Below are 24,531 nucleotides of genomic sequence, written 5' to 3'. Positions count from 1 at the left end.
TAATAATAATGTACTTATAATTTGGTTGAGTTAATATTTACACAAAATACAAAAAGTAGTTTAGGTATATAAATCCGATAGTTTAAATTCTTTTTTTTTTTGACATAGGTACAGTCGAGTTCATAAATATATGTACATTTTTATTTCACCTTAACTCGTTGCAATAAGGTGAAAAAATATAGGTACTTACACATATTTATGAACTCGAATGTACTACTATTTTCGCTTTACCTAAACTTCAATTCAGCAAAAACCAAGGAAACATACCTAATTGTTATTCCGGTCTAGTATATGGTGACAGAAATATATATGAGGTACATACTTCGCGAGTGACGCCCTCTATAAATTTCGCAGTAATTTAAATAAACCACACTAGGAGCGATAATTAAAAGGCATAATAAAACACCTAATCGTTTATTCAAGACGCGGTAACCGAAGATTTACAACTTTAGCCACATTAGATACTCATTGAATCATTTTTGATTGTCGTCGGCGCCGATATTCAACCGTCCTTGACTGGAATTATTTTTGTAATACCAACATCTAGCACGTGTTCCTATGTCTGACATAACCGTTTAAACGTACATATGTTTTATTTACGTACAACGTGTATGACGAATATTAACTTTTCACTGGTTAAATTTCATTGCGAAATAACTGATGGTAATAAAATCAAGTATCATATTTCGGTCAAAAATGTATCTTGATACAATAATGTCGAATAATACATTTAGAAATTATTATTATAGTACATTACGATACAAGTGCGAAAAAAGGAAGTTGGAAACGAGTGGCGATAAATGAAAACACGACCGAAGGGACTGTTTTAAATCGACACGACTTACGAATTTCCGTTTCGCACGTGTATCGTACGACGTTTCGCAGGCGTAGCCGAATGGCATTTCTCCGACGCCAAACGAAAGCGATACGCCGCTGGCTCTGTCGCGCCAATACGCAAGCGCGATAGAGATAGATATCTACTAGCGCTTCGTTTCGTGAGCGTTTCGTGAGCGATTGTGCCATTCGGCTAGCCACCCAGATGACCCTCCGAAGTTTCGACCTGGCATATAATGAACCACTTCTCGCACTAGTGCGTAAAAAAAGCACCATCTGTACTGAAAAATGTTTAATTACATTGTTCTGGAAAGTAACTTTAATTAATGTTTAAAAATGAATGAATTACTCTTTATAATTAAGTAATATAGATACCAATGTAGCCTTAGGCTCTGTGCAAGAATAAATTAATATCGTCATTCTGCATTCGGCATTTCATTAAGAATTCATAACAATTCATCAAGCGTAACAAGCAATGGAATTTAATCTCTGATTATTACACTACGTATATTATGTTACATAGCAATTCCCGATAAGTTTGTACATTTAGATCACGTCTCCGATTTGGATAAAAATTGGTAAGGAAGGTTTCAAACTACATAGGACATTTTGGGAAACCTAGTGGATCTTGCTCAGCATCACTGACTCTATCAGCCTACCAATTTTTATCAAAATCGGAGACGTGATCTAAATGTACAAACTTTTCGGGAATTGCACACAGAGTTTTACCCGCGATTCCGTTTATTTTAACATAATATTTATAATCAGAATTCATATACGAATACTACCTTCCTACATGTTACTAACTTAGTATAAGATACAAACAGATTTTCATGCGATTCTGACCTATCTATATATACAGTGATTCTTGATTAAATGTACAATTGTTAAGGTTTTGTGTAACCCGGGCGAAGCCGTAGTGAATCAATAGTGAACTATACAAATTGGTTCAACAGTTTAGGCGTAAAAATATACCTAATAGTAAACGAAGTAAGCTCAACTGTGGATTTTATAACAATTGTAACTATGAATCATGCGCCTCCCATAATATTATAGTTTACCGTGAGTGATAGATACCTACAAAGAAATTGCCTTGCAACTTTTTCCTGCCTTTCAATCAGCGACTCAAGGTCTTGGAAACAAACGCTCGACAAAGGCACGGAAGAGAGCAGCCGCTGAAAACAGTTTGTTAGCCTGTAGTTTGTTATCTGTACGAGAAATAAGTCACGTTTCAGTTCGTTTGAAAGGAACCTTGCGATTGTTAAGAAATATTGCAGTTTTGCTATAAAACTAAAATACTTATCCGTTCATACAAGTGACACTTGTATTTAAATTATTGATTTTCACAATTTCATAATTATAGCATAGTATTTTTGATGATTTTAGCATTTTGTTCTTATACTTAGTATGCAGAAGGCTGATGAAATTTTCAAACTACCCGCCAAGTGCGCCTTTTTTGGGTACTCGCGTTACGTTAGGGTGAATTGTAACTTGATCAACCCTGCCCAAAACTCAATACATCCCTAGATCTGACACAATATTTTTCACCCTTGTGACTGTTGACTATTAGCAGACAGGTATTTTGTCTACGTCATACCTGCATGTCGTCGATATGTTATTTTTTACCTGATTGCCATAGGAGGAATGTAGAAATGTAGCGTATCTATATGGGTATGAAGGTATTTTTCTTATTTTTTCGTGAGTTATTTTGTATAGAGTAACATCAACTTAAACTTGCGAAGTCTAACCACAGACTGATCTACAATCTTCAGTTAGACTTAGGATTGGTATATATGTCGCAGGGAAATGGTCAAAACAGAGATTTCATCAAATCTCTAAGGGATTTGATCAAATCACGCAGTATGTCAAAATGGCGAATCCATTTCATCATTTCTCTAGAAAATTTCAGTCATTTGACTAAATCCCTGACTCTGTTTAGTGAAATCACAAAATCGGCCAATAGACACGCCACGTTTTGTCATTTCACTAGATTTGTTTAGGGATTTGACAAAATCGCTGAACCACGACAGTGAGTTGACGAAACGAACTCAAAAAGTCAACTAGTTTTAACATTACCCTAAACAAATTTAGGGAAATGATAAAGTCTCAACTGGTGATTTGATCAAATGTCTGAACCGGTTTCGTGAAATAACAAAGCCAAGAATCTAATATATCCAATTAGATTTATTAGACCCTTGCCTTTGTCACTTGATTTGATTGAATCCTTAACTAGATTAGTGAGATGGTAAAATTGAATCCGTTTTTAAGAGTTTTTGGTTTTCTATAAATAAGAAAAAAAAAATAGAAAAAGTTTAGAAACAAAGCTAAAAATGTTTCATTTTAAATTATTTTCGTATTTATTGAAGCATTTTGTCTTTTCACTGAACTTGTTTAGCGAAATGATAAAACTAGTTGACTTTATAAACTCGTTTCGTCAACTTACTGACGTGGTTCAGGGATTTTATCAAATCCCTAAACAAATCTAGTGAAATGACAAAACGTGGCGTGTCTATTGGTCGATTTTGTGATTTCACTAAACAGAGTAAGGGATTTAGTCAAATGACTGAAATTTTCTAGAGAAATGATAAAATGGATTCGCCATTTTGACATCCTGCGTGATTTGATCATATCCCTTAGTGATTTGATGAAATCTCTGTTTTGCCCATTTCCCTGCGACATATATATAATAAAGGAAATGATAAATTGTTAAAATGTCTCCTTGAACATCTATATTTAGCAAATAAAACCCATAAATGTCATGTAAAAATCAAATTGTACTGAAGTGAATTGCAGGATATTCATATTGTTCCAATACTTATTACCTAGTTTCACTCATTACTTTAAGAATAACAAACAGAACAGTTCATAGATAGACCTACCTATTATAAAATTAAGTTATCCGTTCATTTTTTAACCCCCGACGCAAAAACGACGGGGTGTTATAAGTTTGACGTGTCTGTCTGTCTGTCCGTCCGTCCGTCTGTCTGTCTGTCTGTCTGTCTGTCTGTGTGTGTGTCTGTCTATGGCATCGTAGCTCGCGAACGGATGAACCGATTTAGATTTAATTTTTTTTTGTCTGATAGCTGAGTTAGTCGGGAGTGTTCTTAACTATGTTTCATGAAAATTGGTCTACTATGTCGCAGACGGGGTTTTTTTTTAATGTTAATTTTGTGGTTAGGTCATCATAGATTCATTCGAGTCTGTGATGATTAATTACTTATTAATCTTATATGATGCAATGTAATATTGCACGTTTTACCTTTTCCTCTAAACATATTTCATCAGATTACGAAACGCCGACTTTTCCCTCATAAACCTGCCGGAATAAAGACTGGGCGAAAACACGACACCATTTTATGTGCTCGCTAGTCGTTAATCGTAGTTAACCCACATATTCGCGAGACTACATCATTTGACTATGTAATATGTAATATCAATTATCAATGGGTTGGTGCTTTCCTTTTCATTCACACTTTGATTTTATAACGTTTTTACTTTTACGTTATCGTTATTGGTTCAACGATAAATTGTGCATATTTTATTATTAAATTGATCGTAGAAATGCTTCCTCGAAACATTATGTATACGAATTCGTGAATTTATTACTTAGAAGTAACACTTTTCAGGGCAACGAGAATACATTTATTACGATGTAATTGCCATAACTACTAAGTACTACCACATATTATATGCATATAAATCGTTTGTCTTTTTAGTGTGTTCCTAGTTATGACACCTATCTGTGAGAAAATACAGCAAAAGTTACATTTTGAGAGTTTACTATGAGCGTCTAAGTACTATCGGCTGCAAAATTGCATGGAGATATTATGAATGAATTCATTGATAAATTCTCCATGCAATTTTGCAGCTGATAGTACCTACTTACAGACTTCATGCTCTTACTTATTGAGTCTCTCACTATTACACCTACGCCTAATCAGAGTTTTCTTATATGGAACACTATGAACGCCACTTAAAAGTCGATCGCACACTATGTATTAGCTCAGGCCATAAGCACTTACCTTAGCGGTCAAAAGTTCACCAGACAAACAAATTCGGCTGTCCCCAGCATCTGACCTATCCGATTTGGGTCAATATCCTGTTAGATTTATATGCCATGGTACACGGTTTTATGCCCCACGGCCCACGGCATATCGGTTCAAGGCCTTGGATTTATGGTGTGGCATTTGTGGACACAATGCCGCACACCTAAATAACCTATTTGTTGGGACTACAATGTAATGACGGTACGATTTACAACTATTTATACCTGGTTCAGTTAGGATGGTTTTGGTTTATTTTATGTCAAAACTCGTGTCTTTTATGTGTTGTTTGTTAATGGTGATTTTTATACTTCAGTTATATCTTTGTATAATTCCTGTAGGTGACAAAAATGAAAATCTATCCAAGATGATATATTCGTTGATAGAAACTGCTAATTTCATGTTCCATCAATTAGGCCGCCTATCTTATCAATAGACATTGGGGTATAAAATTGCGATACTAACCCTAATAATTATCAATTATCATGTAGAATGCAGTTGGTTGACAAAGCTACAATTTTGCAATAAGTTACGTTATAACGCAAATGATAATGTGTCAATACACATTTCGCCATTTGTTTAAAATTTAAATAAAATCACGTTTAGCGCATGCAAAGATATGTTTATCTTAGGGAACTTTAAAAGGTCTTACAACATACCTATTAGATCTTATTTGTGTATAAGTTGTCTTTCAAAAGTGAACATCTGAACAGAGGCCTGTAATTAACTCTAGGTGCATAATAATTATGCTATTCATTTGCGACTACGAAAAATACTATATTTTACACCGTTTGTTAAAAGTAAGTACGAGGTATCATGCTTTGGACAGGCTTTTCTTAGGCAGTAAAATATTCTTAAACCTACAGAAAATATGGAATTTATAGATGCACGAGACCTGTTCAATTCATTCCCATTAATATTTACTCAATAAACTTATAAAATAAATGGGAGAAATTCTAATGCTCATTGCTCTTTGCTACAAATCAAAATATGTACGGCTCAAAGCGGAGCCAAAGAAAGCAGGCTCATAACCAGTTATATGTCCCAAGCCGGACTTTCCCGGCGTAATGTCATATCACACGGCCTTTTTTGAAGTTTAAATAGACCGGATTTATGATTAACCTAGTAACGTATGATGGTAGTAATACTTTGCTCTAAATCCTTATTATGTGGTGGAGATTTGTATATGTCGATTTGAAGACGACAGTCACTAATATTTAAATAAGTATGTATTTAACACGTCGTAAGACTTTTCTGAAAAAATTTTAAACTTAAAAAATATTGGAGCACGGTTACCCAGTGTGAAGAAAAGTAAGCAAATTAAATATCTAAGCTAATTTATCGGACTGTACAAAAGTGTAAAATAATTACATTTATTGAATTTATATATGTCAAATATCTTTGCTAGAACATTCGTTTATAATATGTGTTTACCGTAAGGAATAAATTATTTTTCATTTAATCGATTCACAAACGGCAGTCACGGAAATAAGTGCACGTATCACTGAGCCCTGTCACAATGGCTACTGTAATTTCACTTTTGCCCTGTAACTAATGCATTGCATACTTCTTCATAAATTATAATAATATTTCATTACACTTAAGCCAGTCACCCAGTCGGTCAGTTGGAGTCTGAACTCCAGAAATCGTTTACTGCGAACCATGGTATACAGATTTTAAAACAATAATAGGAGCACATGGCACTTTAAAATGGATATTGTAAAATATCTAAAATTTACTTAAAATGCTACTTGAGTTGCTGCTGATGCTGAGTTGATGCTGGACTTTTTCCACAAGTCCGCAATCTTTGACAGACCGGTCTGGCTCAGTCGGTAGTGACCCTGCCTGCTAAGCCGCGGTCCTGGGTTCGAATTCCGGTAAGGGTATTTATTTGTGTGATGAGCACAGATATTTGTTCCTGAGTCATGGATGTTTTCTATGTATATAATAAGTATGTATTTATCTATTTAAGTATGTATATCGTCGCTTAGCACCCATAGTACAAGCTTTGCTTAGTTTGGGGCTAAGTTGATCTGTGTAAGGTGTCCCCAATATATTTATATTTATTTATTTTTGTGTCTATTTCGTGTGAAAAACAGTTTGCGCTATTCTAACCAACACAGCTCTACGAAACCTAGCAATCTTTTCAGGCTGCCATATGCTTTCATCAACGTATTCGGCGCCCCTTTTTACTTAATTTTATATCTCTTGATATAAGTTCTACCTTGAGGTAAGAGGCAATCCCATCAAAAACATAATTGTGAAATGGGAGCCAAGTTCAATAATATGATATAGGCCTTGGTTGTTCACTTCAACTTGCTTCAACGAAAAAAGAAGTGATATCTAAATGGGTGCCAAGTTCAATGGACAATCCTGAAATTTATTTATAACAACATAAAACATAAAATAGTTTTATTATGGGACAAATGCCGAAATCGCAAAAAAAAAATTGGCTGTTTCATACATTTCGACTGTCGTGATATCGCTCATTTCTATGGTAAGCCCCGGTTGAACTAAACATGATGTTTTTACCTAACATATCACTTTTCGAAAATGATAAAAATTTACCAATTTCAGATGTGTTTCTATGTATTCACCTAATTACCTATCTTCATGCCAAATTTGAACTTTCTAGGTCATCTGGAACTGGGTTAGAGTTTATGTCTATAGGTTTATATATGATAAAAATGACGATTTTTAGACGTTATTATCTAAACAACCGTTATAGATGTGTTTATGAAATTTGGAGCACATATGTATCTCGCAAGTGTCAATATATGAGCCAAAGACACGTTTATGTAAAATAGTTTTTGAGTTATGAGGGGGTCAAAAGTGGCTCCAAATGGTTCGTGTAATATTACACACGGTGCTGCTCGCCAATTCTTTTACTTGAACTTGGCTTGACACCGTAACGCGTGTCTAGATATGTATTAACCTTCATAAGGGACCTCAGGGTACCTATTAGATGGCAAAGAAATGAGTTCAGTACATCGCCGTCACGGGTTTTTTGCGGGGAAACCACGTGCTGACATCTGAGTCATGAAGACTGTAGAATGTAGTTGTATTTATACAAAGCTCGCTTTGTAAATGTTTGGCGCAAAAAATCTGAAGGTTAAGGCAAAACTGACGTAAGAGCAAAGAATTATCTAATTATCTTGATATTCGATTTCGGATTACATAGATACTTACTTGGTTTATTGAACTCCAAATCATCAGACTATGTACTTGTACATGTACTATAGATAGCAGGCAGCGGCTGGTCCATACAAGCCGATTCCCACTGGCTTGCCTAAAATTGATTACTAGTAAAGTATCCAATGTTAAGGTAGGTTTCTTTTTGCTCAGTGTTGCCTAGCAGAAATTTTCACCAGCCGCCACTAATAGATAGGTATATTGTTGTATAGAGGTATATTGTTGTCACAGATATTGGTATATTTTGTATTGATTCCGAAATCGGTAGGTAAAAATTAGGGACACACGGTAATTTTATAAATATCACATAGAAAAGTGGCTTTATTTCTCTTTAGGGTTTCTAATTTCCATTTACATTACTTCAAATGCGCCCTTCGCGGCATCAATTCAGAGTAATGGCCGAGAATCTGATCCGTCTCGATTGCAAGAGCAGTATTCTGATTGTATGTACTTTGTTACACTAATATGATCTACCAGTAATCAGAACTATTACCTACGATATCAAAGAGTATCGCCTGATAACGAGAAGTAACTATCTGAATAAGCCTCCAAGGGAAATCACGAGCTATTTATATCAGTATTCGATCGAGTGACTTTTGCACTTCGACTTATTCCTTCCTTATGTTAGCTTAGGTTTTTAGAGTAGAGGGCAATTGAGAAACAGTAGATTAAGCAGGTCAGCTTACGAGATTTATGTTTATCTTCAATGGATAAATAATAATTTTATAACCGTAAATAATTGATTTTATGCCTATATTGACTCATCTAACATTCCGTCTTAGCTTCTCTTGTTTCTATGACGGCGGCCAACGGTTAGGTCAGGCAGATCGTAAAGTTTTTCTAATGTTTTAACGATAATTAAATACTTATATTAAATAAATTTTGTTAGGGTGTTTCTGGTACCGTTGCCATTCGGCATCATTTCTGCGACGCGAAACGAAAACGAAACACGGCGAAAGGTAGTCTGGTTCTGTTGCTCCAATAATAGCGTTTGTGCCATTCGGCTACGTACCCAGATGTCCTAATGGCAAACGTGTGTGTGTGGATTGAGTGAGCACCTTCCGAAAATAAAAAAAATATGCTAATCATTTAGTAAAAGTTCTAAAACAATTGTAAAACGAATCTCTGAATTTGTAAAAAGATAAATCAAAAGATACAGCCATTAACATGTGCTCACTCAGTTCTCACAAACTACCAACGAAAACAGTGAATATATTCATTTAACATATAATATTTATATACTAACATTTAGTAAAAAATAGGCCAACCTACCTCTATAAATATTAGATCACCTAGTGACGTATTAAATTTTTTACAATTAGTTTCTTATGCTCACTCAATCCACACACTTTTGAAAAGCCGAATTTTGATGAAAAACATAAGATTCAGACCGCTATTATATGTGTATAGTTTAGTAAAAGTGAAATGGGAATTTGTAAAATACAAAACGAACCACTAACGTGTCAGGTTTTTTTATAATAAATTCTTGTAAGTGCTCACTCAGTCCACACGTTTTGAGAAAGTTAAAAATGTAAATATCTTACGATTTGTAGCACCTAAGACACTCGAAAGTACTTCAACATTTAGTAAAAATTTTTACTAAATATCCACCATCTAATATTTTATATTCGTTGTCTGGTTTTAAAGATATTCAGACATAACTTTTCTCATACAAATGTATCAAGTAGGGTGACCACACTATGTCGGCTCCTGATTTTCCCCACCTTCCCATTGTCATATTGAGATTGGGGAGTTTCGTTCGTTCAATTTTGATAATATTAAACTAATACCATATTAATTCTCCATCTGCAAACTGTTTTTAGGTTATGTTCTTGGCCTAGTGATGATGTGTATTGTTTAATTTTTATCGACGTCAAGATAATAACCATATCGACATGCATGCATTAAAAAGGACATGAATGATAATTGGTAAGAAACAAAGAATATAATACTTCACTAGTAAGAAACCAGAACCTGGTAATCTAATCGCGCTAACAGATGAGCGTACCGGATTTGTAAGTGGGAGCGAGAAATAGTTATTATTTTCTCGCTCCCACTTACAAATCCGGTAAACTATTATCAAAATTAAACGAAACTCCCCAATCTCAATATGACAATAGGAAGGTGGGGAAAATCAGGAGCCGACATAGTGTGGTCACCCTACTTGATACATTTGTATGAGAAAAGTTATGTCTGAATATCTTTAAAACCAGACAACGAATATAAAATATTAGATGGTGGATATTTAGTAAAAATTTTTACTAAATGTTGAAGTACTTTCGAGTGTCTTAGGTGCTACAAATCGTAAGATATTTACATTTTTAACTTTCTCAAAACGTGTGGACTGAGTGAGCACTTACAAGAATTTATTATAAAAAAACCTGACACGTTAGTGGTTCGTTTTGTATTTTACAAATTCCCATTTCACTTTTACTAAACTATACACATATAATAGCGGTCTAAATCTTATGTTTTTCATCAAAATTCGGCTTTTCAAAAGTGTGTGGATTGAGTGAGCATAAGAAACCATTTGTAAAAAATTTAATACGTCACTAGGTGATCTAATATTTATAGAGGTAGGTTGGCCTATTTTTTACTAAATGTTAGTATATAAATATTATATGTTAAATGAATATATTCACTGTTTTCGGTGGTAGTTTGTGAGAACTGAGTGAGCACATGTTAATGGCTGTATCTTTTGATTTATCTTTTTACAAATTCAGAGATTCGTTTTACAATTGTTTTAGAACTTTTACTAAATGATCAGCATATTTTTTTTTATTTTCGGAAGGTGCTCACTCAATCCACACACACACATGGCAAACTACCCGAGCAGCGGGCTCAGTTGACTCAGAGCTTCAAAAAATTATTTTCCCCTCACTAGCTCGGAAACACGTGTTTGTCCTTTAATACCAGCGGGTAAAAACGCATTTTATTCACTAGTGGGTAAAGTAATTTGACCTTGAATAAAGTCAAATTAACTACTTTAAAATTGATAAAAGTAGGTGAATCTAGTAATAAAGATCGACCGGTCTGGCGCAGTCGGTAGTGACCCTGCCTGCTACGCCGCGAGCGCCTGCAAGCCTTGAGCTTACAATGGGACTCAGTCCATTTGTGTAAGAATGTCCTATAATATTTATTTATTTATCTAAACGTCTATCACTCCTAATATATATACTTTGCAGTCGTATGACGGCTCTTCGCCATTTTAACATTTTATACAGATTTGAATTAGTGCCAATTGAAGAAAGCGCAACAAAGAAATATATATTTAGATACCTGCAAGTAATGGAGTCTGGTAGGTATTTTAGACGAATATCTTATCAAGATCAATGTCTTTAAGGTGACATCTGATCTCCAAGTAAGGCTAATCTACGTTTTTGTCGCATAGTCAATTGGAAATGCAGACATAATGAGCTGTCCTCACCAGACAGACAAAACGATGGCGTGTGCCCAAGCTGTGACGGAACTGGTTTAACAACTACCAGAAACTTAATATAGGAAAGACTGTCATCTCTAGTACAAAATCGCGAATCACTAAGAGAAGTGTCGTGAATGAGTAAGGCTCAAACTGGAGAAGGAACACCTCCAATGTAAACAGTCTGATGTATTTAACAGATGGCATAGCGTTATATTTTCTTGATTTAAACATTGTCTTAGTATGATTACCATTCTTGTGGCAACTGCAACATCATTCAACCGTTACTGCTGCGAAGTTTACCAAATCCCTTGATGGGTGGCGATTGAACTTTCCAGTCGCAGTGGTAGTAATACCATAAATTAACAGTGACAGGGCCTGTGTTGTCTCTTGAACAGAAATGCTGCAGTAGTTGTCATCCGAACATTGCCTGCAGCATTAATGAAGCATGCAACGTGGTAGCATATGGAGGTAGACAGATGTTATTATATATTTGTCTCCTCAACTGCCTACTTTAGTTCTGTCTGGGCGTCACCTGCACGCCACCTGCTATTCGCACACATGTCTTATTATAATCATCCATATGACGAAAATTAAGTACAAGGACTTTGCATTTAGGTCGTTACACCCATTGTTATCTTAAAAATTTTCAATGCATACGAAGATAAAGCGAGCAAACTTCATCTGACGGCGTGTCCTTTCATGTTTATCTATTATAATGAAGTGCCAAGTTATTCAGCAAACTGCACGATCTGTAGCTCTGTGGAGTCTGGAGGAAAAACAGCCTCATGTCACAATCACAAACACAATACAGAGTCGTTGGAATAAACCAAAATAAGCGACCCATGAATAAAATTTGTCCTACCTTCGGCGTGCTAAAAATAAACTTGAATACTTACAATACGTGTTAAGATTTAAAATTCATCATTTTACAAGCAAAAGGTTACCGTAATACCTTTAACTTTTAATTTCGTAACGAGTAAACAAAAGATGTATTCTCGTAGAGGCACCATGAAAAAAGTGCTTTGTCTGCCCAATTGAAAACAGAATACTTTTAATAGTTACCAGACGCCGGCGGTGTCCAAACGAGACCGAACATAAATTAGCATATATTACGTGGAATGGAATATAATATGGCCTGGCCAGGTGGCCGCCGCCGCCAGTAATTTGATAACGCCGAAAAACTACATACGCGCTTTGCCCCTTTGCAAAAACAAGGACATAAAAAGATCACGTAACTGAGAGATTAGAGATCTAAATATGCCCTAATTTATTCTCGAATCTTGCTAGAACCTACTTCTTCTAAATCGAACCCTGACACTGCTGTCATCATCATCCTCCTTGCGTTATCCCGGCATTTGCCACGGCTCATGGGAGCCTGGGGTCCGCTTTGACAACTAATCCCAAGATTTGGCGCAGGCACTAGTTTTACGAAAGCCACTGCCATCTGACCTTCCAACCCGAAGAGTAACTAGACCTTATTGGAATTAGCCTGACACTGCTATGAAAATAAAATATTATCACAATAATATGATTCAATAGTATCCTTATTACCATCAGTTCCGGATCCCTAGTTCCTTATAGCAACATCGAATAAAACCATTTTTATGAGTTCAAGTGTAACACAATAATAGCTAATACATCCATCCTTTAAAATGTAGCACAACAAACAAATACACAGGGTATTTATACAGGTGAATTTATGCATCATAATTACCATTTCATACATTAATATTATGATTTGTGCAAAGTTATCAACCCAAAACGCAAATATTGAAAAGCTGTCTTACAAAAATTATAAATCTAGATGTCGATATAAATAACCATTGCATACTTTTATCGCAAAATTCGTAGTTAGTCACATTGTTTTGTCACATCATTATTTATAACCCTCCTTTTGCGTTGCCGTAGTCGGGTAAAAATAAACAAATTCAAATTGTTGCTCTGTCATCGCCGTCATCGGGGACAATAATAAGGTGCCGGAAATTCAGACAATTAACACAATAATATACATGATATAAATAAGTTAATTTATTATATTGTTATATCAATTTATTATATTGTTGTGTAATTTTTCTAAGACTTAGAAACTAAATGATGCAGTTAAAATATGATGAGTACAATAATAATAATGCGTAAAGGCCTGGCTACTCTTGAAAAAGATCCTCAGAAATGGATCGAAACATGTCGAACGTTATATCGACTTAACACGTGAGTAACCCGCTTAAAATATTTTTAAATACGTATAATAGCTCTGTAGGTACATTTCACGTGATTTCACTCTTATCTAAGGAACACCAAAAACCACAATCGTGTCTGTTAAACTCTGACCATGTTAAGTTTGCACAAACTTAGCAGCAAGAATACGTATAAGTTCCATAAGTACTTGACTTTCAAAAAGAGTGAAGTTTTCAAACTTCATTTTATGGACATGTCCAATGTTAACGCTAGCGGCGGTCGTTGGAACTAATTTGACACTATACAATTGAATATGAAAAAGCCGACAAAATGAGGGCAGCGCCAGTCGTGCACGTGGCGAATACTGAATAGATACGCTGTCAATGGACTTGAACGCAAAAACTCTTGATTCGATTGAAAATATTATACAATAAGGCCTTAAATTAGACAGTCATGTAATTTGGTAAGTCAGTAATGACGATCGTTTTGTGCCGCCTACGCTTTTTGTCCCAATCCGAATGACCTGCGGCTTGAGATATCTACCCACAATCTGGTCAATTTGAACGTATAGATACTGACTACTCACCACTGACATCAGAATGGAATCTAATGTTACTTACTCGTGTTCAAATATCGCGCATTTCGCTCGTACTTGTTTGTATATCTTTCGCATTAAATTCGAAAATTGCGGAATGCACCATACAAACTCCCTTCCCCCTTTAGGGAAGTGGGGGATTAGAAAGAGACAAAAATTACCCTAATGTCACTCTCCATCCCTTAAACTATCTCCATTTAGTCCATTTACACAAAGTTTTACCGTAAAAGACGGACAAACAAACAGACACACACTTCCCCATTTATAATATTAAATTAGTATGCAAGTATGGAATTATACGATGGAGCGGTTGTTCGAATTGGCTTGTACGTTTTTGTATGAAATAATAAAAACGCTTGGGATAATTGTCGCACCAAATACGTTCACTCTATTATGTTTGAAATGTAATTAACATGGACGATAACCAGCAAGAAGAGAATTTCAGTATCCTTGATGATATAATTTATTTATTACAAAGACATTAAAGGATTATTGTTATTATCTTAAATATTTTAACTAAGTACTCTACGCTGTTTAGTTACTAGGTACTTAGGTAGTACTATAACAATACTAAGCCAGGCATCGTATCGTCTATTGATTTTATTTGAACATATAATTACCTAATTTGTTTTCAGTTTTCTAGGTTAATTGTTTAATAATTATTGTTTATACTTACTGAGTTATTGAAGGGACAAGGTAGGATGCTATTATCCGTGTCTTCCTTTTATTATATGGTCCATTGATAGAAGAATTGTCCGGAGGATTTCCAGACTTTATCAATGATAAAGACTCGTTGAGATTAGATAGATAAATTGTATAGGCATACAAAGTGTTTCCAATACAATGTAGTGAAATAGAGAAGGTAGAAAGTTGTGGGAAATTATTCTGATAAGTAGTATAATCTGAGTAAATTGTAAAATTAGCAACTTCTGGCCGTAGGGTGTCGTGTTTCAAAGGTTCCGTTCCGGGCCAAACTTCCGAATCCGACCCAAGATCATACAACGGAACCATGCCGATTTGTTACCTTTTCAGATATAAGTATGTGTTAAAAAAACTCGCAAACATACAACCATTTTGCTTAATATACATACATACATACATACAATCACGCCTGTATCCCATAAAGGGGTAGGCAGAACCCATGAAACTACTAAAGCTTCAGTGCCACTCTTGGCAAATAAGAGGTTGAACGAAAACGAAACTGTGACATTGCAGTGACAGGTTGCCAGCCCCTCGCCTACGCCACAATTTAACCCATATCCCATAGTCGCCTTCTACGAAACCCACGGGAAGAAAGGGGGTGGTGAATTTCTTAACCCGTCACCACACAGGCTTGCTTAATATACATTTGTTAAAAACTATTCAGAATCGCCAGACATCTAAAAGGTAGGTACCTAACTTCTTCAATGTCAAACTAAACAGACCGGTTGCAATAAAACTTCACTTATTTAGGCTACTGAATTCATTCATGAATGACATTTTAATGTCAATGCACGTACTTGCCAGCTGTTAGAAATGTTTGCATTCAGTATGTTTAATAGAGAATTTGCATGCATTTAACATTTAACCCAGGACTTAGTACTAGTAATAAAATAAACATCAAACGTTATTTTCAAATTGAGTAAGCTTACGCCATGTTGCGGAATTTCATTAGAACTATTTTCTTCATACTATACTGAACTGTCACGCATACATCAGAATAACAGCGCCATCTTGACAATAGTCATATATTTCTGGTCAAGCTTAAAGGAAATATGCCAACGGTACGTGAATTGTCCGATTTTAGAGGCCATTATTAAATACCGTTGTGTATGGCCAGACAGTAGTCTTAAAGGCTATACATAAATTATGTCTTTGTACCTGTGTCACCTATGTTTGCTTATCGCAAGCTTATGCTTAAATTATTTTGAATCCATGACACAAAGCTGAGCATGAGTTTCCTTAAGTTAAACGTATATTAATTTTATGTATCTAAAGGACTTGTTAAATTTTGACGAATAGGCATATAATAATTCGCAATGCATGCGAAACGTGGGTGATTTATCACCAAGCTACCTGTAGATACAGCATCGTTCTTCATTTACTTATATTTATTACGCATCGAGAGGTCACGTTACGCTAGATTGCACAAAACTTGTCACAAGAATGTGGTCAGCACCGAAGCATTTAACGACCTTATCTACATTCAAGGCGATGCTAGTTCTAAAACTAATATAGTGGCGCCGTCCTGATTTGAATAGCAACGCCTTTGAAATTTGCCAACCACAGACCACTGACATAAATTACGAATTACGCGAGAATTTATGAATGACCACGAAAAGTGACCGCGAAACAAACTGTTGTGTACCTTTACATGTACTAATAAACAATTGGAAACATTACATTAGAGTATATCGTTGGGTTTTTAGAGCCAAGGAAACCTTTTGTCATCTTTTTCAGTCCGTACTGCATATTATTATTATTCTTAATATGCACAATGAGGATTCAACGGACAAACAAAATTAATCCAACTGAATTCTATTGGCGATAAAAACGTGGTACCGTAACCAACAGACTAAGATATTTACATGTCGAACACTAAAGGGTAATAATATGTACACATCTCCGGAAGGTTAACTGTCATTGATAATGACGTCATGCCTAAAACAATATCGGATGACGTGTTTCAAGGGAGTTACGAGTTACGTTACGACTGCCAATATTATACTGCATCAGTGTATGTTTGTGACGAACGCCATACAATATTGGGCAATATTTTATGTTAGGTACGAGTTATTGGTGGTACCTACGTACTATCAGCTGCATAAGTGGATGGCAAATTTATCAATGAATTCATTCATAATTTCTCCATGCAATTTTGCAGCTGATAGTACATATTATGGAGTTTTGTGGAAACTACGCACAGTATTTTTTTGTATTCACGAATTTTTATGAAAGTGTGATATAAAATGTGACGTAAATTAAAGCAGAAAAAACATCTAGGTACGAAGGTGCCTGCATACATTTAACCAACTTAAAAAACACAAGACATTTTTATTTCTAAGTCCTCTTTTATTATAATGACACCCTTTTAATCATCATTCATCGGACATGCTGAATCTTATTGAGGTTCAGTATTAGCATTAGCACAAACTGTGTTCTATCTATTTACTTATTGTTCTAAAATCTTACAACAAATCAGGCACAAAGCCACAATATTGCTTCACGAATCTTAACAGTGGAGTAAACCGGAAGACAGCCTAAATGTAAATACATATATGTATAATAGGGGTTGTAAATGTTGTAATAGTCCGCCGCCGTGCCCGGGGACACGTCAACCGCAGGGAACTAAAACTAAACCACAACTTCCGTTCCGAAGTGTTCCGACTCTCCAACTCCGAAACCGTGGAAACAACTATTTGTGACGTTCTGTGTCTAAAGAGTCCTTTTGCATCATGTACTTTAATGTACAATAAGGAATAAGGGCCATTTTAACAGAATTTCTATTGATGGAACATTTCCATCTCTGTAATTTAAATGGTTGGCAGACGGCAGTCCTCAACTGTTCATTTCTGTGAAAACGGCCTAACGGTTGCATCTGATTTCGTACATTGCAATTAACATGTAATTGTACAATATCGCTGCTTTTTACGGTAATTAAGTAGGTACTAATGGCCGTTCGTAGGTATCTGTTTTATTTGTAACTTCTTATGTTTCTGTCAATAGGTTTCACTTTTATAGAAACAGTAAACACCAACAAATACTATAACATCGGTGTTATGACTGTCTCCTGCATTCTGTTTTTTTTTTAATCGAGGTTTTGCCATCGTACATAAACTTATTTTCGGCGTATTTTTTTTTTGGTATATAATCAATTACAGTTAAATTATAGGGTATTCTTATTAGGTAGGTACTTTAAATATTGTCGAGGTCATACTGGTGTAGCCATTGCAAATAAGCCAAAAGGAAGCGCCCGACTATAAAGATTCACCTGAAACAATATTAAAGTCATAAATTCTAACATGCAAGTTGATAATATAATACGCAATAAAGTATCCTTTAATATTTCTTCCTACTTACGACACGACGCCCCGATGCGAGCTAGAACCAGTCTTAGTACTTGCACAAGTTGACTAGGCCTGTCCTACGGCTCGAATCACTATCGAATGTGCTCAGCAGCACATTTAATATGATCTAATGTGTCAGTTACTCAAGGCTAAAACTAAATACAGTGCCTACGTTATGTGGCTTTAATAAACTTTATTAGAATTTCTGATTTCCAATTCGATTACTTACTATTTTACCAAATAAATTAAATCTTGTGCACTAGCTAATTAAATATTATATTTATAACGGTAATTTTACTAAAGCTGGCACGAATGTATTGAACTGAAAGTATTATGTATAAGTATGTACTCGTATGTGTGACACCGGTATCGGAAATGGAATACAGTCAAGTCTTAAAAGCCACCATTATATTGGCTAAAATGGTACCACACCTCGGACACTGGCGATCAAATATATTATGAATGAGGCGCATTCCTAGCACACAGTATAAGCTCGTGTAGGTGAACGCGTACTATGCTTACTGTATGAGGCGGTAATTGTGAGGTAACCGAAAGGGGCGGGCGGCACCTTCAGCGGGGAGCGGGAGTGGTCATTCTGTACTGTGATGATACGCACAGATATTTTCATTCACTCATTCATTTCATTCGTGCCAGTGAATTGACCCGGCACGGGTATTAAAATATTATTTTCCGATTGCGCGTAGCTAGATTTTTGCTATACAAATAAGCGTATAATTTCAATGCAAAATCGATATAATATCTAGGCCGGCGTCTATAGTAGCAATTGGAACGTGAACAAGGAACATTCATCATTAGGCCACCGGCCTCTGACATCTGTTTCTGTTTTCACTTTTATAAAGCACGCGGCACAAAATAATAATAGTAGCGTATCACGCCACATATGTGCTTGTAAATTGTTTGTCTACCACAGACCAATACAACAAGACGGCCCTTACAGGGCGACTCGCGGTCACCAAGCATACGACAAATCAGGTTTATAAAAGTTTGAACGCGTGCGACACCGATCAGTAGCGCCCAAGTATACGACCCGCTAACAGTGTTCGTGTCCGCTCGGGAAAAAATCTTAAATAATCAAATTTGGTTGCAAACAATGGTCTTTTGCAGCATAAAGTGGTGTGGCAAGTCTTCTAACACTTCTACATATAAAAAAGATGGAATAACATTCCACAGTTAAGTCAAATTAATTATTTTGTTGAATATTGTTTATTATCCGCGGAGTTCATTTATACTGGTCAATATGGTTGTACTGAGTGGCGCCGAGGCGCGTCCATCCCTTTTTGCCTAGTTAACAATGCGATATGCTATCCCTTTCACGTAAACGACTAGGGATGGGGCCATGTTAGTTTATGTCTGTTGCGGGAACTTCGTACTACCGTTCGTACCATGTGCTACCATTTTATGAAATATAAAAGAAAGCAGATTTGTAATTGTGAATAATTATCTAGAATCTGTAGAGTCTGTAGTGTTATTTAGTTGATTGATTAGTTTAGAATATTTAGTTGGTAATTTAACTTAGTAAAAATGCACAGTATAGTTATTAGTTACTAGAATGATTTTTATTGAGGTGCTATCACAATCATCATCCTCCTTGCGTTATCCCGGCATCGGCATTCGCCACGGCTCATGGGAGCCTGGGGTCCGCTTTGGAAACGAATCCCAAGATTTGGCGTAGGCACTAGTTTTATGAAAGCGACTGCCATCTGACCTTCCAACCCGAAGGGTAACTAGGCCTTATTATAATTTAATTATAATATTATAATTTGTTGCAAAACAAATTCACCACAGTACTGGTACCGGTACCATTGTCTAAAATAGACATGTCCTATTCCCATCCCTATTGCTAATCGTAAAGGCGCGCCATTATTTGAAACGACCAATGGCAGCACCGTGCGCGCCCGCCTCTCCCCGCAAGGACTGGTGATTTGCGTCTCGAACAATATCGCTTGCATTAGGCTTCTAGTGGGGTGTTCTGTGTTGTCTACATACGGCATGTGATTAATAACTGGTTTTGTTGTTGCAGGTTGCAATAAAGAAGTTCCCGCTTGGCTGAACAAGGTCAAAGGTGGGTAATGTTTTTGCAAATTTGTGTTTGCCGTCTATTACTGACAGGGTAATTCGGAGGTACAATAGGGCCATTTTTTTTCAAAGTTGTCCACTGCACTTTTTTATGTGGTTTAATTTTTATGTGGTTTACACTCAGAATCGCGAGCTCTTTCAATTCGAATATCAGAAAAAAAAAAGTTTTTTTCCCATTCCGTTACCATTTTTTCATACATTTTGTATGGCGGTAACGGAATGGAAGGTTCGAAAAAATGAATGGAAATCTTGGGACATTTTTTTTCTCCTGATCAGGATCGAAAGACCCCGCGATTCTGAGTATTAATCGCGTAAAAAATATCCATGTTACAAAAAAGTGGGGTGGACAACTTTGAAAAACATGGCCCAGTGACATCAGCCCCTAGCACAACTTGCCTTTTCGCGCGCGAGTCTATACCTACTCGAAATCGCGCTTGATGTATGGACTCGCGCGCGACAAGGCAAGTTGTGCTAAAGTGTTAGAATTGTATTTGAATCCCAGTCGAATACCAAGTATATATTTAACGTGTGAAAAAACCCTGAAAAGTTAACCTTCAGAATTATGAGTAATGGTAATCTGGCAATCATTACATTATGACTTTTGATCTGTTTGTCTGTGTGTCTTTGTACTTTTGATCATTATGTCAAAGAAAGGAATCCGCATACCGATGTTAGTGTAGGTATTTAGGTATATCCGAATTGATCATTTTACCTTATCTTTAAGTCCTCAACCAACTTCAACATCATCTTGATTTCTGTTATCACAAATTCTTACGTACTTATATTATAAATGACTATTTATACTCTTCATGTTTCTTTATTTAAAAAGTTAGTTTATTGCAATTAACACACACACACACACACACATACACTATTATTCCATGTGGTTTTTTATCAGAAAAGATTTACAGCTGAATGAAATTGAGAATAACAGAACAATGCAAGTGTTTAATTCTCTGTAAGTTCAATCAAGAAAATGACACCTGTATAAAATCAAACACTCAGTATTGCGGTATTGAGACCTACTTTATCATATTATGAATTTAGTTCAACAGACATTCGTTGTAGGAATAAAGTTTGCTGACGTCACTCCGATTTGGGCCAGGGTGGCTAGCCGAATGGCACAATCGCTCACGAAACGCTCACGAAACGAAGCGCTAGTAGATATCTATCTCTATCGCGCTTGCGTATTGGCGCGACAGAGCCAGCGGCGTATCGCTTTCGTTTGGCGTCGGAGAAATGCCATTCGGCTACGGGGCCAGGGATATAAAACTGATTCATGAGTCCCGATTAAATGCAGCCGGCTAATCGATTTGCATTTTTGCACGCACTGCGACATAGTATACCCCCCAGTTCCGATTGTATGCAAAGCGAATCATTTATCTAACGACTAGTGTTTAATATGCGAAAGGCGTTGTAACTTTAGCTTTCGGTATCGTCGATATGCCAAATACCTACGCTGGTATTTTATACGCCTAATCAATCTTGTAATATAATATTTGTTTATTGTTAGGTACGTAGTTGGTTTAGATCAGCAAGGTTTCGTTTATATTCATGTAAAACGATGTCAAATTAATAATTTGTAATTTTGATTTTTGAAATTGTTTTCGCATAAACATTTATTCTAGAGAAACCTGTTGTAACAGACCCTGTTGTTGACACCTGTTGACTAAAACATGAGTTACGATTGTCACGTAGATAGATATTAACAAACATCAGTACCTATCATGTTATTTCTTATGTAGCAGTACCTATATCTTGATGTCTCGTCCAAAGTTATATTTATTTTGTTAGGTATCAATTTATTGAGCATCTACCTATCTAAAACCCACTGGCGCGTTCCAGGGCTAGTTGATTACTTTGGTTAAACTGCTAAACAATGCCAAGCTAAATTTAAATTCAAAACTGTTGCTAAAATAAATTCTTAGACACAATGATTGCTCGGAATTCAATCAGAAATCTGTACATTTTTGAAGACCAATGGCTAGACATTTAAATCGTTCCAAAATTCTTTTATTTTGTTTGTTTAGCTGCCGCGTTCCGCTCGATTTAATGTATTGTTGTAGGTACGTGCAGCCCAACTATATATACATAATTATATATGTTAAATGTATCATTGTTGATTCAAGGTGGGTGGACCGGCGCCCACCGCTATCTAATCTCCTCTTATCTAGCTGAATCCTCAGAGCGATGCGTTCTAACAGTGAACCGCCATACTTCGTAACTAAAGTGCTTTCCTTAAAAAGTGTAAACTTTCTTTGTTATTCTCAGTGCAATTAGTGATCAATTCTCTACTTAGAATTCATAATCGTCTAAGGTTTGTTTTCGACCATTCAGCAAAGTGACGCATAGTTCATAGAGAGTAATTACTGGTTACCTAAATATTTAGATGGAATTTCGAATTGAAACAACATTACTCAACTCGTAACTATTCAGCGAATAGTTTCTCTTCTTAAAAGCATGTGAATATGTAAAGTTGTATGCAGTGCCTGCACAAACAGTTGTTTGCAAACTATTTTGTCTGGCTGTGAACTCATCACTAGTGTGTACCTACCTAGCGTGGCTTTCCTTATAAATTCCTATTGCAAGAGGAAAAACTATTGCGAAGCACATTGTTTGGTTAAGAGTCATAATATTAACTGGATCATTCTCTTAGTTTTTACCTGCTTCTAATCGCCATCGAATCATAATCATAGGTGAAATTAAAAAGTGGCAACCTCGTAGTTTTGTCTCGTTTTATCAAACGTATTGATTTGAAAGGGACGACACTACAATGATGCCACTTTTAATTTCTATTCTTTTTTTTTCTAATGCGTGAAAAGTTTGACCGAGTTTAGGCTGACCGCAGTCGTATAACAAGTAATTTGAGAACATCTCAATTGTCGTTAGATATAAAGAACTATTTGGCCAAGCCCTTTCGAATACAAACGTTCCGACTTTCTATTTAGTTTCCACACAACAAAAGAAACTGTTGACCGTACGCCATGCGAGCACTTATACCTAAATGTTTTTCAAACAGATTAAATGTTTTTTTTTTTATTATTAAATAAATACCTACTGAGCATCTCATGTTTATTTTAACTTTAAATTAAATATAATTAAATACAACACAATGGTAGTAAAGAGTGCTATTCGTAATCAACTCACAGATTTGCTAGACTACGTATATTTCTTTACAAGCACTTTTGAAGAAAATAAATTTACTAATGAAGAAATAAATCGTATTCCGAAGTTATTAAATTTGCTGAACTTACAGGTAGATAATGAAAGCAAATACCTATGTGTGGGACAGTTTGAGGAAACCTCACATACGGGCAATATATTTTTGCATTGTTTTGTGTCTGTGTTAAGGTCAACCGGTTGTCATGTTCCTCACTTTAGACAAACGTTACATCATATTAGAATTTTATTACATAATTAATATAATCTCAAAAAAGCTGTTTTCTGACTTTCGCAAATATCTAAAAACTAAATTATAAAAATCTATGCCATCCACCCAAAAGTATGGCCCTAAAATATAAAATATATAATAATTTTTAAGAAAAAAAAACCGCCTTCCTTTGGGGTTCTGGTGATAAATACTTTCAAATGTTGGATTATGTTATCAATTCGTCTGTATACTTTTTAATGTTTGTTATTCGATATCTCCGTCATTTCTGAACCAATTTTGAAATCTGGATGATTCTGAAGTACTTACAGATGAGAATGATTATCAGAACGGAACTCTAACCAGGGGCGGCTCACTCTTCATCAGCAGTTCCACTGCACCAAATGTCACTGTTCTGGACGTAAGTGCATGCTGTTCTTTTAAAATTTCCAAAGTCACTATAAGTGTGCCGTTCAGATTTGAGGAGTTCCGTTCTGACCATCATCAGCAATTCCACTGCACCAAATATCACTGTTCTGGACGTAAGTGCATGCTGTTCTTATAAAAATACCAAAGTCACTATAAGTGTGCCGTTCAGATTTGAGGAGTTCCCTTCTGACCATCATCAGGAGTTCCACTGCACCAAATGTCACTGTTCCGTACGTAAATGCATGCTGTTCCTTTAAAAACACAAAAATCACCATATGTATGCCTTTCAGATTTGAGGAGTTCCCTCGATTTCTCCAGGATCCCATCATCAG

At 35.8% G+C, this 24,531-nt stretch overlaps 1 protein-coding gene across 2 annotated transcripts in view; it reads left to right on the top strand.

Annotated features, from left to right (window-relative positions):
* LOC125225120 (leucine-rich repeat-containing protein 15) overlaps positions 1-24,531 on the top strand; it is a 49,519-nt gene that overhangs the window by 21,374 nt on the left and 3,614 nt on the right. The window contains exon 2 of one of the 2 annotated variants that reach the window (XM_048128684.1): positions 20,348-20,389. The gene's annotated coding sequence lies outside the window, so the exon portion shown is untranslated. Of the gene's footprint in view, positions 1-20,347; positions 20,390-22,584; positions 22,721-24,531 lie in introns of those variants that run through there. The other variant, XM_048128685.1, reaches the window with a different exon arrangement.

This window comes from Leguminivora glycinivorella, chromosome 4 (genome assembly GCF_023078275.1).
Source record: "Leguminivora glycinivorella isolate SPB_JAAS2020 chromosome 4, LegGlyc_1.1, whole genome shotgun sequence".
Classification (NCBI taxonomy): Eukaryota; Metazoa; Arthropoda; class Insecta; order Lepidoptera; family Tortricidae; genus Leguminivora; species Leguminivora glycinivorella.
The sequence above is the reverse complement of the archived record's forward strand: the minus strand, read 5'-3'. Positions and strand labels throughout refer to the sequence as shown.